Source organism: Hemiscyllium ocellatum, chromosome 3 (assembly GCF_020745735.1).
Source record: "Hemiscyllium ocellatum isolate sHemOce1 chromosome 3, sHemOce1.pat.X.cur, whole genome shotgun sequence".
Classification (NCBI taxonomy): Eukaryota; Metazoa; Chordata; class Chondrichthyes; order Orectolobiformes; family Hemiscylliidae; genus Hemiscyllium; species Hemiscyllium ocellatum.
Window position 1 is genome coordinate 42,170,094 of NC_083403.1, and position 13,510 is coordinate 42,183,603.

General features: G+C 41.9%; 1 protein-coding gene across 1 annotated transcript in view; it reads left to right on the top strand.

Moving 5' to 3' along the window:
- bckdhb (branched chain keto acid dehydrogenase E1 subunit beta) overlaps positions 1 to 3,286 on the top strand; it is a 291,935-nt gene extending 288,649 nt beyond the window's left edge. Inside the window, exon 11 of the mRNA XM_060849722.1 lies at positions 2,895 to 3,286. The gene's annotated coding sequence lies outside the window, so the exon portion shown is untranslated. The remainder of the gene's footprint in view (positions 1 to 2,894) is intronic.
- The last annotated feature ends 10,224 nt before the right edge of the window (positions 3,287 to 13,510 follow it).

Below are 13,510 nucleotides of genomic sequence, written 5' to 3' on the forward strand. Positions count from 1 at the left end.
TTGCTGGTCCCTTCCCCCCGTGAGCACATTCTGCACCCTCTCTCCTGTGAAAACATTCTGCACCCTCTCTGAGACATCCTTGACCCTGGCACCAGGGAAACAACACACCACTCTGCTTTTTCTCTGCTGGCCACAGAAACGTCTGTCTGTACCTCTGACTGCAGAATCCCCTAACACAATTGATTTCTTGGAAGCCGACGTGCCCCTCGTTGCTTTAGAGCCAGTGTCAATACCAGAAACTTGGCTGTTCGTGCTACATTCCCCTGAGAATCCATCACCCCCTGCATTTTCCAAAACAGCATACCTGTTTGAAATGGGTATATCCACAAAAGGCTCCTGCTCTAGGTGCCTACCTCTCTTACCCTTCCTGGAGTTAACCCATCTATGTGACTGTATCTGAGACTTTCCCCCCTTCCTATAAATGCCATCCATCACATACTGTTGCTGTTGCAAATTCCTCATCGCTTCTATGTGTCTCTCTAACCGATCCACTCGATCTGATAAGATTCGCATCCAACAGCATTTATGGCAGATAAAATCCGCAGAAACCCTTAAACTCTCTTTAAACTCCCACATCTGACAAGAAGTACATATCACTGCAAAGGCCATTGTTGCTCCTTCACAATCTACGGACCCAGAAAATAACACAGTCTTATTCCTCTACAAAACACTGCACCAGGTAAAATTAATAGCTATGGCTTATACTTTAAGTTTAATCAAGAGACTTATCTCCAAAAACATATAATCAAGAAAGAACCCACTGTACTCACTAATGCAGCCTTTCTCTTGGACAGACATAAAACAACAATTAACTTATGTGATTCTGTGTTGTGAACTTCGCCCAAACCAGTTCCTCCAAGATTAGTTGTGAAATTCAGTGTTTGTTAATTTTCCCAGATGCACTTCGATGTCCAGCGACACATGAATTCAAAAAAAAGCAAAGGCAGTAACTGTGCAGATTCTCTCTCCCTCTCTCTCTCTCTCTCTCTCTCTCCTCCAATGTCCTCAGCATGTGCTTCCTTTGTCTGCTCTTCTCCCTTTTAAAACTGCTGTTGTTTTGACTTTTTTTTTGCCAAGTTCCAAAACAATGCAGCAGCATATAAAACAGTAATTGCTGCTCCTGGAATTCGAGGAAATCACCTCCAGCACCTAAAATATCTCAAAAAAAGGAGCAGCTCTTACAGCCAGAAATCTTTCCCGTCCTCCATCGTGGATTACCCAGAATCCCATTGTGCATATTAAAACTTTACTTTTCCTTCTTATCTAGTCCAGAATATTTCTCGACATCCAGGGTTCTCTGGGCTAGATGCTCCCACATGGCATCTTAAAGGGAACATATTCGGTCTGTACTCTCCTCGTTTCCTTTTATACACCCACACCCATACCCTGCTTTTCTGCTGTAGATTTTCCCCCAAGTAGTTGATCCCAGTCTACTTTGGCCAGATCCTGCCTTATTTCAGTCAAATCTGCCTTTGTTCCATCCAAAACAATATTTTTGGAGGCCATTTATTTCCTTTTCCATAAACTTAAATCATCCTTTGATGTGGTTGCTATCACGAACATTTTCTTCCACATCGACCACTTGTCTGACTTTGTGCTTCTTAAGTTAATCTTACCCGTAAAGCATTTTATTTACCAAATTAGGAGGCTGTGAGACCAGTTTCTTTGTGTATCATGTTTGCTGGATAGCACTGTAATCCTGAAAAGGGCTTTGCAAAGAGACTGTAGGCTGCTATTGACTTAACAACAATGGGATAAGAATGAAGTATGGCTATATATGAGAAAGCCAATTCAAAATCATCATGAACTGTACTACCTTCTCAGTAGACTCTACAAAATCTCTTCTTCCACAACTGCAACATTGGAGAACAGTAATCACAAACTGCAGTGAATATGTCATAGCTTTATGCCTGATGGGCCTACTTGTCAGTTACTGAGAATTCTCAACTCTTATGCCGATCAACTCTCACTGTGCATGTCTTTGATGAGAAAACTTTCCATTACTCAAGCAGAAAGAGACAAGATCTGCAAGTATTTAAATTGATCTGTTATAGTCTTGTTAAACCTGTTAAAATATTTGGAAATATAGGCCAAATTCTGGCACAATTACTTTGGTGCTCAACAACCCTATAAGCCACATTTTCACCATCGCCATCACTTTCCATTAAAAAATGCCTTGTTGATCAGAATGATAGATAAATCCCACATTTGCCAAAGAGGAGTAACCCAGCATAGATACTATTCTGCTTCAATCTCTTTCCCCATTGCACAGAGCCTTGGACCAGAATCTGCTCTAAATCATTCCATGCTTACTCCCATGAATGTGAGAAAGTATTGTACCCATGTCCGATATACTGTGAAGCCATTCGTTTGCAAGGACCAAATAATTTAAATAAATTGGAGAACACATTGAATGAGAATATTTATGATTACAATTACTTGTGGTCTCTTTATCCATCTAAATTATTTCTCACCACCTCCTCCCAAACCAACTCTGATATTCACCTTGAAGATATGTCAGGTAGAACTATGAGTATAAAAGTTAGAAGCATTGTGATTTATTGGTAGCAGACATTTTGAAAAATATTAAATTTATGAAGATAATGCACTTTTGTTTCTTTCCCAACATTTGAAACTTTGTTTGATCACACCTCCTTTCTTGGTGTTTTGGAATTTAAAAAATCATTTAATATACAATATTTTTGTGTCCTTGGCATTTGTCATAGGATGTGGGTGTGATCCATTTAAATGTTGCCAAGATTTTTTATCCTTGTATTAATTTTATCTGGAAAGAAGATAGGCAGTGCATTGCTGGCATCCACTTAACTTAAGAAATTATATTGAGATATTGTTAAAATTATCTGAATTTATGTCATTTGCTTTTTCCTTTTTAGAGGTTAAAGGCTGGAAAGGGCTTTTCAGAGGTCTCCATTTTCTCCAAACCAATCCTCATCACCTAAAAGATGAGCTCCCTAGGACAGCAGAGATGATCCAAAATGTATCACTGCTACAGCGTTCCTGTATCCTATACTTTTCTATTTAATCTAAAAGGGCAGAGGTTGAACTTTAAACTAAGATTATGTCAAGGCAACAAAATGTTTCCATGTTACTTATTACAAATATTTATCTGTATTTCACGCTATGATATTGGTATTGACTCTTCAAATTTGATTATGGTTTGAATGTGAAAGGTGTACATCCAATATATTAATAGCCCTTCCAGTATTGTAGTGATGTAAGTGACTTTTATTACACAAACAAAAATAAAAAAAGTACTTACACTGTTTCTGAAATAAAGTGTGAGTTTTCTTTCCTCATGGCCCATTGTTGGAAAAACTCATCTGGTTCACTAATGTCCTTCAGGGAAGGAAATCTGCCATCCTCACCTAGTCTAGCCTACATGTGTTTCCAGACCCACAGCAATGCGGTTGACTCTCAATTGCCTTCTGAATTGGCCTAGCAAGCCATTCAGTTGCACCAATTGCAACAACGTCTCAAAATAATTAAACCAGACAGATCATGGGCACTGGAAAAGACAATGGCAGAAACAGCCCTGTCATCCCTGCAAAGTCCTTTTCACTAACATCTGGAGGCTAGTGCCAGAATTGGGAGCGGTGTCTCATAGGGACGAGTCAAGCAACAGCCTGATATAATCATACTCATGGAATCATATTTTACAGACAATATCCGAGATACCACCTTCACCATCCCTTGATATTTCCTGTCCCACCAGTAGGACAGACCCAGCAGAGGTGGCAGCACAGTGCTATACAGTCAAGAGGGAGTTGTGTGGCATTTTCACCATGATAAATGGGACAGACTTTGAACAGATCTAGCAGCTTAAGACTGGGCATCCATGAGGTGCTATGGGCCATCAACAGCAGCAGAAGTGTACTCCAGCACAATCTGTGCCCACACAGTCCAACACTTGACGATTAACATCAAGCCAGGGGATCAAACCTGGTTCAGTGGAGAGTGTAGAAAGGCATACCAGGACCAGCACCAGGCATACCAGAAGCAGCAAGTGATAGACAACACTAAGTAACCCCACAACTAGCATCAGATCTAAGCTCCTGCAACATCCAGTCACGAGGTGGACGATTGAACAACTCACTGGAGCAGAAGGCTCCACAAATAACCCCATCCTCAGTGATGGAAGGGCCCAGTACATTAGCGCAAAAGATAAGGCTAAAGCTTTCACAGCAGTCTTCAGCCAAAAGTGTCGAGTGGATGATCTATCTCAGCCTCCTCCAGTGATCTTCAGTATTTGGGCAGCACTGTGGCTCCATGTTAGCACTGCTGACTCAACGCCAGGGACCCGGGTTCAAGTCCAGCCTTGGGCAACTGTCAGTGTGGAGTTTGCATGTTCTCCCCATGTCTGCCTGGGTTTCCTCCGGGTGCTCCGGTTTCCTTCCACAGTCCAAAGATGTGTAGGTCAGGTGATATGTAGGCTAGGTGCATTAATCGGGGTAATGTAGAGTAATAAGATAGGGGAATGGGTAGGCATACTCTTCAGAGGGTCAATGTGGACTTGTTGGGCCAAATGGCCTGTTTCCACACTGTAGGGCTTCTGATTACAGATACCTGTCGTCAATCACTTCTATTTACTCCTCGTGATATCAAGAAACAATTGAACACACCGGATGCTGTGAAGGCTATGGTCTGTGAAAACATTCCAGCAATTGTACTGAAGACTTGTGCTCCAGAACCTGTCGCTCCACCAGCCAAGCTTTTACAACACTGGCATCTAGCTGATAATATAGAAAATTGTCCAAGTATGTCCTGTACATGAAAACTAAGACAAATCCAACCTGATCAATTACCACCCCATCAGTCCACTCTTGATCATCCATAAAGTGTTGGAAGGTGTCAACAGCAGTGCTATCAAACATCACCTGCTCAGCAATAACTTGCTCAGTGACACCCAGTTTGCGTTCCACCAGGACCACACAGCTCCTGACCTCCATACAGCCTTGGTTCAAACATGAACAAAAGCTGAATTCCAGAAGTGAGGTGAGAGTGACAGATCTTGCCATCAAGACTGTGTTGGATTGAGTGTGGCATCAAGGAGCCCTGGCAAGCCTGCAATCAATGAGAATCCAGGGGCAAACTCTCCAGTGGTTCGAGTCATACCTGACACAAAGGAAGATAGTCATGGTGATTAGAGATCGATCTTCTCAGCTCCAGGACATCTCTACAGGAGTTCATCGGGATAGTGTCCTAGGCCCAAACAAATTCAGCTGCTTCACCAGTGACTTTCCCTCCAGCCTAAGGTCAGAAGTGGGGATGTTTGCCAATCATTGGACAATGTTCTACATGATTCGCGACTCCTCAGATATTGAAACAGTCCATGTCCAACTGCAACACAATCTGGACAATATCCAGGGTTGGGCTGATACGTGACAAGTAACATTTGCACCACACAAATGCCAAGCTATGAGCGTGATCAACAAGAGACAATCCAACCACTGTGTCTTGACATTCAATTGTGTTGCCATCACTGAATCCCCCACTATTAACATCCTGGGTGTTATCATTGATCAACTGGAATCACCATGTAAATGTATTGACTACAAGAGCGGGTCAGAGGCTAGGAATACTGCGGCGATTAACACACCACATGGGTCCCTAAAGCTGGTCCACCATCTGCAAGGCACAAGTCAGGAGTGTGATGGGATAATCCCCATTGCGTGGATTGGTGCCACTCCAATAACACTTAAGAAGCTTGACCCAGGACAAAGCAACGTGCTTGATTGGCGTTTCATCACAAGAATCCACTCCCTCCACCACTGATGCTCAGTAGTAGCAGTGTGTACTATCTACAAGATGCACTGCAGAAATTCACCAAAGATCCTGAGACAGCATTTTCCAAACCCATGTCCACTTCCATCTTGAAGGACAATGGCAATAGATTTGTGGGAACGCCATCACCTTCAAGTTCCCCTTCAAGCCACTCACCATCCTGACTTGGAAATATATTGCCATTCCTTCACTGTCGTTGGCTCAAAATCCTGGAAGTCCCTCCTTAATGGTATTGTGGGTCACCCTAGAACAAGTGGACTGAAGCAGTTCAAGAAAACAGTCCACTACTACCTCCTTGGGGGCAACTAGGGATGGGCATTAAATGCTAGCCAGTTAGCGACACCCAATTCCCACAAATGAACAGATAAAAAGAATTCTTAAAAATAATGCTGGTATTGCACATTTTAGTTCATTTGCTGTAAAATCAATTTTTGTGTAAAGGCTGAAAAATGTTATAAATGTCACATAAATGTCTTGCATGTAAGGGGATAAATATCAAAGCATTGTTTAAGATGGGAATTGGCAATTAGACAATAAAACTGAATTCATGATGCCTGTTACATTAAAGATAACATTGCAAATAAAACCTTGACTCTAATTAAAATACCAAGTCCAAGTAGACAGTTCTTGTTGATTTAAATCCCGGCATAACTTTCCCCATAAACTGCAGGTTAGCTGCCACTTACAACCTTTTTTATTCTTTCTCGTGAATGTCACTGACAAGGTCAGCTCATTGGAGATTGCTTTATCGGCGCTGCTGTGTTCTGTATTTGTAAAATACTGAGGCAACTCTGAATGAAGGGCTTATGCCCGAAATGTTGATTCTGCTCCTCAGATGCTACCTGACCTGCTGTACTTTTCCCGCACCACATTCTTAACTCTGAGGCACCTCTTGTGCAGGTACATCATCAAAGCTGTTAGGAAGGGATTTCCAGCTTTTAGACCCAGAGACACTGAAAGAATAATGATAAAATTTGAAATAGGATTGCATGTGACTTGCAAAGGAACATGTAGATACTGGTGTTCCCATTTGACTCCTGATGTTTTCCTTCGAGGTGGATGAGATCATAGACTTAGAAGGTGCTTTTGAAGTATGCTTGGCAAGTTGCTGCACTGCATCTGTATATAGTTCACATTGCTTCCATTGGAAACCAATGGTGGAAGGCATGATTGGGATGCCCATTGTGTCTCGTATTGTTTTGGTTATTATTGATTTCTTCAACGTGTTGAAGCTGTACTGATCCAGACCGATCCACCGCACACTTGTGTCTTGTAGATGGTGGACAAGCTTTGAAACGTCTGCTGGTGACTTCCTCAGACCTGATTTGTAGACTCAGAAGTCATATGCTGGTCCAGTTAAGTTTCTGGCCCCTGGTCACCCCAGGATGTTGGTGGTTGGAATTCTGTGATAGCACTGCAATTGAATGACAAGAAACCATAATACCTAAGGAAATAGAGATGTTGCTGTGCTTTCTTGACTGTCATGTCAATGTGGATGGACCAAGACAGATTGTTGGTGATCATCACTCTTCTATGTAAAGGTTTTCGGTGAATTTCTGCAATGCATCTTGTAGGTAGTATGCACTCTGCTGCTGAGCATCGGTGGTAGAGGGAGTGGATGCCCATTTGTCTCATTACCAGATTTTTAGCTGCACTTTTAAAGAAATCTCATGGAGTCAAGCAACCTGATCAATAGTTTATATAAATAAAAATTTAAAAGATAATTACATATTTTTCTATTGTTAATAGTTCACAGAATTTCCTCAAATTTCAGAAACTCACCAAAATATGGAGTTTGTGGAGCCTGAGAACTAGTTGTTTTCCTGTCTGCTTTTACTTCATATTATAACAACCATTAACTTCACTGCTTTTGGCAATGCAAATACCAAAAGAGGCTTGGAGAGAAGAGGAAGATGCAATGCAAGGAGAAATTGCTATGGGCAATGCAGGATTCGATGCTGGAAGGAAGAAAGCAATTAAAGCACTGGAGGCCACCTGTTTTCTTTTAAATTAGTGTCTGAGGCTTTTATTTCTTCTACTGTCAATAGGAAATTTGTACACTTCAGGGAAGTGGTTAAGAAGACAGAGCATTTAATGGCCAGTGGTGGTCTTATGACACAGTGGGAGTGTTCCTATCTCTAGGTCAGGTGGCTTTTATTCATTTCCCACCTGCATCATCATTTGCGGTCTCTCACAGATGAGGATGACATTTCTCCATTCAGGGTGATCCATAAGTAGTTGTACAGACTGATGCAACCTCCACAGGCTCTGTTACACTTGGGTCAGAAGGTGGTCATGGGAAGGGGTTTTGGGGCATTGCTGTGGCAGCAGGCTCATTGCGCTATTTTTGCTTAGCTTCCACTTTTTACTGATGGCAAGGCTCTTTCTGGATGCTCATCCTTCACTTTGGATGGTCTTGGACTCGTAATCCCCAGGTGTCTGTGGGAATACTGCACTTCACCAGTGAGGCCTTGAGAATATCACTGAAACGCTTCCTCTGTCCACCTAGGGCTCGCCTGCCATTTCAAAGCTGGGAGTGTACTACAACATGGGATAAACCTTCCTGCTTAACCTAAACCAGCAACACAGAAACGATTTATTCCGTGCAGTAATCTGTGAAATTCGATAGACCAAGAACTATTTAAAGTAAAAATTAACAACTTTAAGAAATAAAGTGTAAGGGAGAATAATTAACTAACAACTATTTACAACTCCTTCCTTTATTCTGTCTTTTACTTTTCCCCCTACCATACTGGTCTGATAAAAATCCCGATTAAGATTTACAAAACAGAACTTCTTATCTCAAAACCAGGTCGCTTTTGGTTCTTCTCTGTATTCCTGTCTTCTTTTCTTGTGGATTCTGCTTCACAGGTTACAGATCGATAAAGGTACCTTTAAGAGAACTGTTTTCCAGGCAGTCTCTACGTGCTGGTAATGTGGCAGTTCTCCTCCCAACTGTTAAATTTTCCCTTATACTCTCAAAACATTGGCTTTTATAATTGACATTGTATTAAATTCAAACTGGACTGGAGTTTGGTATTTTTTGGGAGTATAACTTAAGCTGATTGGCCTAATTGTCTCCAGACAACCCAGCTAATCTAGCTTTTGACCAGGTGTTACATTGTTACCTTATTGAGAACACTTGGTGCTGTCAATTGTTTTGCTAACTTTTAACTCTCTTGAAGGTAGAGTACACCCACATCTTCATAACAAGTGGAGCACCTGTTTGGGAAGTCTTGGGTTGGTCATGCAGATGACATGCCCAGCTCATTGCACCCAGATCGAGGGTGGTTGTTGCCTTGATGCTCACTGGATTGAAGAAACTGGTTTTGGTGTGTCTTTCTTCCCAGCAAATTCACAGGATTTTGCTTAGGCAGCATTGGTGGAACTGTACCAGTACTTTAAGGTGTCTAGATAGTCTACATCCCAGAACCATTTGGGAGGGCAGAAACCAGCACAGCTCTGAAAACCATGGTCTCTGTGTTGATGGAGTTTTTTGAAGAAGTAACAAAGAGGATTGATGAGGGCAGAGGGGTAGATGTCACCTAGATGGACTTCAGTAAGGCATTTGATAAAGTTCCCCATGGGAGACAGATTAGCAAGGTTAGAATCATAGAATACAGGGAGAACTAGCCAGTTGGATACAGAGCTGGCTCAAAGGTAGAAGACAGAGGGTGGTGGTGGAGGGTTGTTTTTCAGACTGGAGGCCTGTGACCAGTGGTGTGCCACAAGGATCGGTGTTGGGTCTTCTACTTACATAAATGATTTGGATGCGCGCATAAGAGGTACAGTTAGTAAGTTTGCAGATGACACCAAAATTGGAGGTGTAGTGGGCAGCGAAGAGGATTACCTCAGATTATAACAGGATCTTGACCAGATGGGCCAATGGGCTGAGAAGTGGCAGATGGAGTTTAATTCAGATAAATGCGAGGTGCTGCATTTTGGGAAAGCAAATCTTAGCATGGCTTGTACATTTAATGGTAAGGTCCTAGGGAGTGTTGCTGAACAAAGAGACCTTGGAGTGCAGGTTCATAGCTCCTTGAAAGTGGAGTTGCAGGTAGATAGGATAGTGAAGAAGGCGTTTGGTATGCTTTCTTTTATTGGTCAGAGAATTGAGTACAAGAGTTGGGAGGAAGAGCGCCTCATCTTCCGCCTAGGAACCCTCCAGCCACAAGGGATGAACTCAGACTTCTCCAGTTTCCTCATTTCCCCTCCCCCCACCTTGTCTCAGTCAAATCCCTCAAACTCAGCACTACCTTCCTAACCTGCAATCTTCTTCCTGACCTCTCCGCCCCCACCCCACTCCGGCCTATCACCCTGACCTTGACCTCCTTCCACCCATTGCATCTCCAACGCCCCTCCCCCAAGTCCCTCCTCCCTACCTTTTATCTTAGCCTGCTGGACACACTTTCCTCATTCCTGAAGAAGGGCTTATGCCCGAAACGTCGAATCTCCTGTTCCTTGGATGCTGCCTGACCTGCTGCGCTTTTCCAGCAACGCATTTTCAGCTCTGCTCTGATTCCATAACAAGAATAGAAAATGCTGGAGTAACTCAGCAGATCTGGTAGCATCTGTGGGGGGAAAGCAGGGTTGTGTTTAAAATCTTTATCAGGAACTGAATTCTTCTGATTCCATGGTGTTCTGAGTTTGCTTCAATGTCACAGAGAAAAACAAGGGAAGACATTTAGGATTAGAAAAGGTTTAAATGCCTGAATGCATGGTTGTCACACTGTGTTGCTGACAGGGTAATTATGTCAGTTTGGAAATAAGTTGCCAGTTTCCTCATTTAACTCTTCAAATTCATCATGCTATGCTGCAAGAACATTAGGTATCTTCCAATTTTTCACTGTCTTGCATTTCTGGTACTAGTTATAGTAAATGTCCTAAAATATTCAAGATGTATTTGATCTTTCTGTATGCATGAGAACAAATTAGCTTCATGCAGGCAAGTTTATATTTAGTGTTTTTGTCTTTTTAAGTAACATGTAATGTATTGCATTTGCTGCTATCCCTAAGGATCTCTTGTTTCCTGGTATAAACTCCTGGACAGTTGCGAGCCAAGGGAAACTGAATGATAGAGCACCTGCTATAATTTAATGAAAGTACAAGAACCCACTCAAGGGAAAACTGGATCAGTTCTAATGAGAAATTGCCAAGAAATTTTGCTTCCGGATGTTTCATCTCATTGTCCGTGATTTGGAACTGATGCTAACAATGCTTACCAGTGTTCTTCAAGCCCCATTTTCTTTTGTGAAAAAGAACTGCTTTTTAAAAGAACTAGTTGGCAAGGTCACATGACAGGCCTCAGGTATTTTATGCAAATAAGGAGATGAGAATTAGTATTAGCCTGGGTGGATTATCATACCAGGTGACCCTGATTGTCTGAATCCTCTATTGTCAACATCCTGCACTTGCCATAAAAAATGGTTACAACAGCAGGTCAGAGGCTAGAAATACTGTGGCAAGTAAATTCCCTCCTGATTTCCCATCATGTACAAGACACGAGTCAGGAGTAAGTTGAAGTACTCCTCACATGCCTGGCTGGATGCAGGTCCAACAACACTCAAGAAGCTTGGCCCCATCCAGAACAAGATATCCTGCCTGATTGATATCACATCCACGAGCATCCATTCCCTTCACCGCCGATGTTCAAATTATTATCATCACTGGTTTTGTCAAATGACCTGACATGTCAATAAGGCCATCTGCATTTTAAATAAGTTTACAGAGATATGTTCAAATGTGTCTGTCACTACAGAAACCACAAAATAAGTCACCCGAATCTCTTGAGTCCATTCTGTTAAAGTACAATTTCAATATTCCATGTTGCTTTTTAGAAGCAAATTTTCCAACTCCCAATTAGCTTTACAGGTGTATGATATTGATAGTAACAGAATGTTTGGCTGAGTTTCAAGTGCTCACAGGTTTCCACATGATTGGAGTTAAATTAATCTGAGAATAATTGACAGTTTTAAGATGCTGCAATAACAGATTATATTCTTGTGCTTTATGGTTTGCTGACACAAACTTTTAGGATTACAAGTATTGTAAGATTTATTTTCCATGATATAATGCAGTTTTTCCAGTTAGCAATCCTAATGCGTTTGATGGACTTTTATTAGATGGTTGATGTTCTAGAAGGGTAATTTTTTTCTCTTACTGTTGCATGAAATCTAAGGGCTGTATTAAGTGGATACTGACTGAATCACTATGGAGGTGATGCCAAAGGGGGCACAGAGAGACTTAGGGGCCTTTGAACAATGTTAAGAGCCAAGAACTCTGGCAAGCATACTCACCAGCCTGCCTCCTGATTGCACAGAGTCCTGACTCTCAAACAACACTGTGAAGCCAACCCCACGGAAAAAGCAAAACTCCCAAGCATTATACAGACAACAGAAGTACACTTTGCAAGTGGTGAAATCATCTGACTTGCTCCAAGAGGAACATGAGGCCAATGTTTAGCAGAAAGGGGCAAAAGAGGGTGGGCAATGAGTAAACAAATTGATGCAAGAGTGTGCAGATTACTGCCCGAGGGGCAAGACAGGTGGAGGTGGGGTTGCAGTGAAGGATTCTTGGTGATTTATCTTCAAATCCTAAAATAAATCTCCAGGAGACTGCAAAAACAATTTGGTTTATTTGTATGTAAATGTGAATGTCACTGGCTGGGCCAATGTAACCCTAATCGATGTGCTGCCTTAAACCACTGCAAGCAGTAGGGACACGTGCAGCACTTTAAATAAATGCCAAGTATTGTATATGCTGGAGATCAGAAATAAAGTTAAACAGTGTTGGACAACCTCACCAGTGCTGGAAGCATCTGTGGAGAGAGAGAGAAACAGTTAACATTTCAAGCCTAATATGACTCTTCTTCAATTAACCAAATAGTTGTTTTAGTTTTTTAAAGCCTCCTGGTTATTTACTTTGGGTTTGAAAATACCCCCCCCCCCCCAACTTCTTCAATGGACAGTAATCTGAACACTCAATTTGTTTACTCATATTACCAACCTGAGAATTTCCTCACCCTCTCTTGCCCCTTCCTGCTTAACTTCAGGTTCCATTTTCCTCTTGAAGCATGTTTTCCTAGAACTTTCTGTTTTTTTATTATTCCCTCCAGTGTTATGAGGGAGTTCCAGGATTTTGACTCAGTTACTGTGAAGGAATGGTGATGTAGTTCCAAGTCAGGATGGTGAGTGACTTTGAGAGGAACCTGCTTGTGGTGGTGTTCCTCCTGTTAATTACACTTGCCTGCTTTTGGACTCAAAGTGCCTTCCATTGTCTGTAATTTCATTCACAGCTTTGCTCGCTGGACTTCTATTTACCTGCATGTTTATCATTGTATTCTAAAGGCACAGCACTTCTCTCCTGAAATGTTGCTTAACAACTTCTCTCCTAACTCACTGTTTGGATAGCTTTTCACGAGATCCTCTTCTTTCTTGGTCCTTTTACATCTTTAATCTCTCTGAATTCTAATTCATCAGGCACTGTGATATAACAAGGAGAGGGAAAGTTACCATGATACTATCCCAGGAGATAGTCATGGAGTCATACAGATGTATAACAAAGAAACAGACCCTTCGGTCCAACTCGTCCATGCTGACCTGATATCCCAATCTAATCTAGTCCCACTTGTTAGCACCTGACCTATATCACTCCAAATCCTTCCTATTCATATACCCATCCAGATGTCTTTCAAATGTTGCAATTGTAC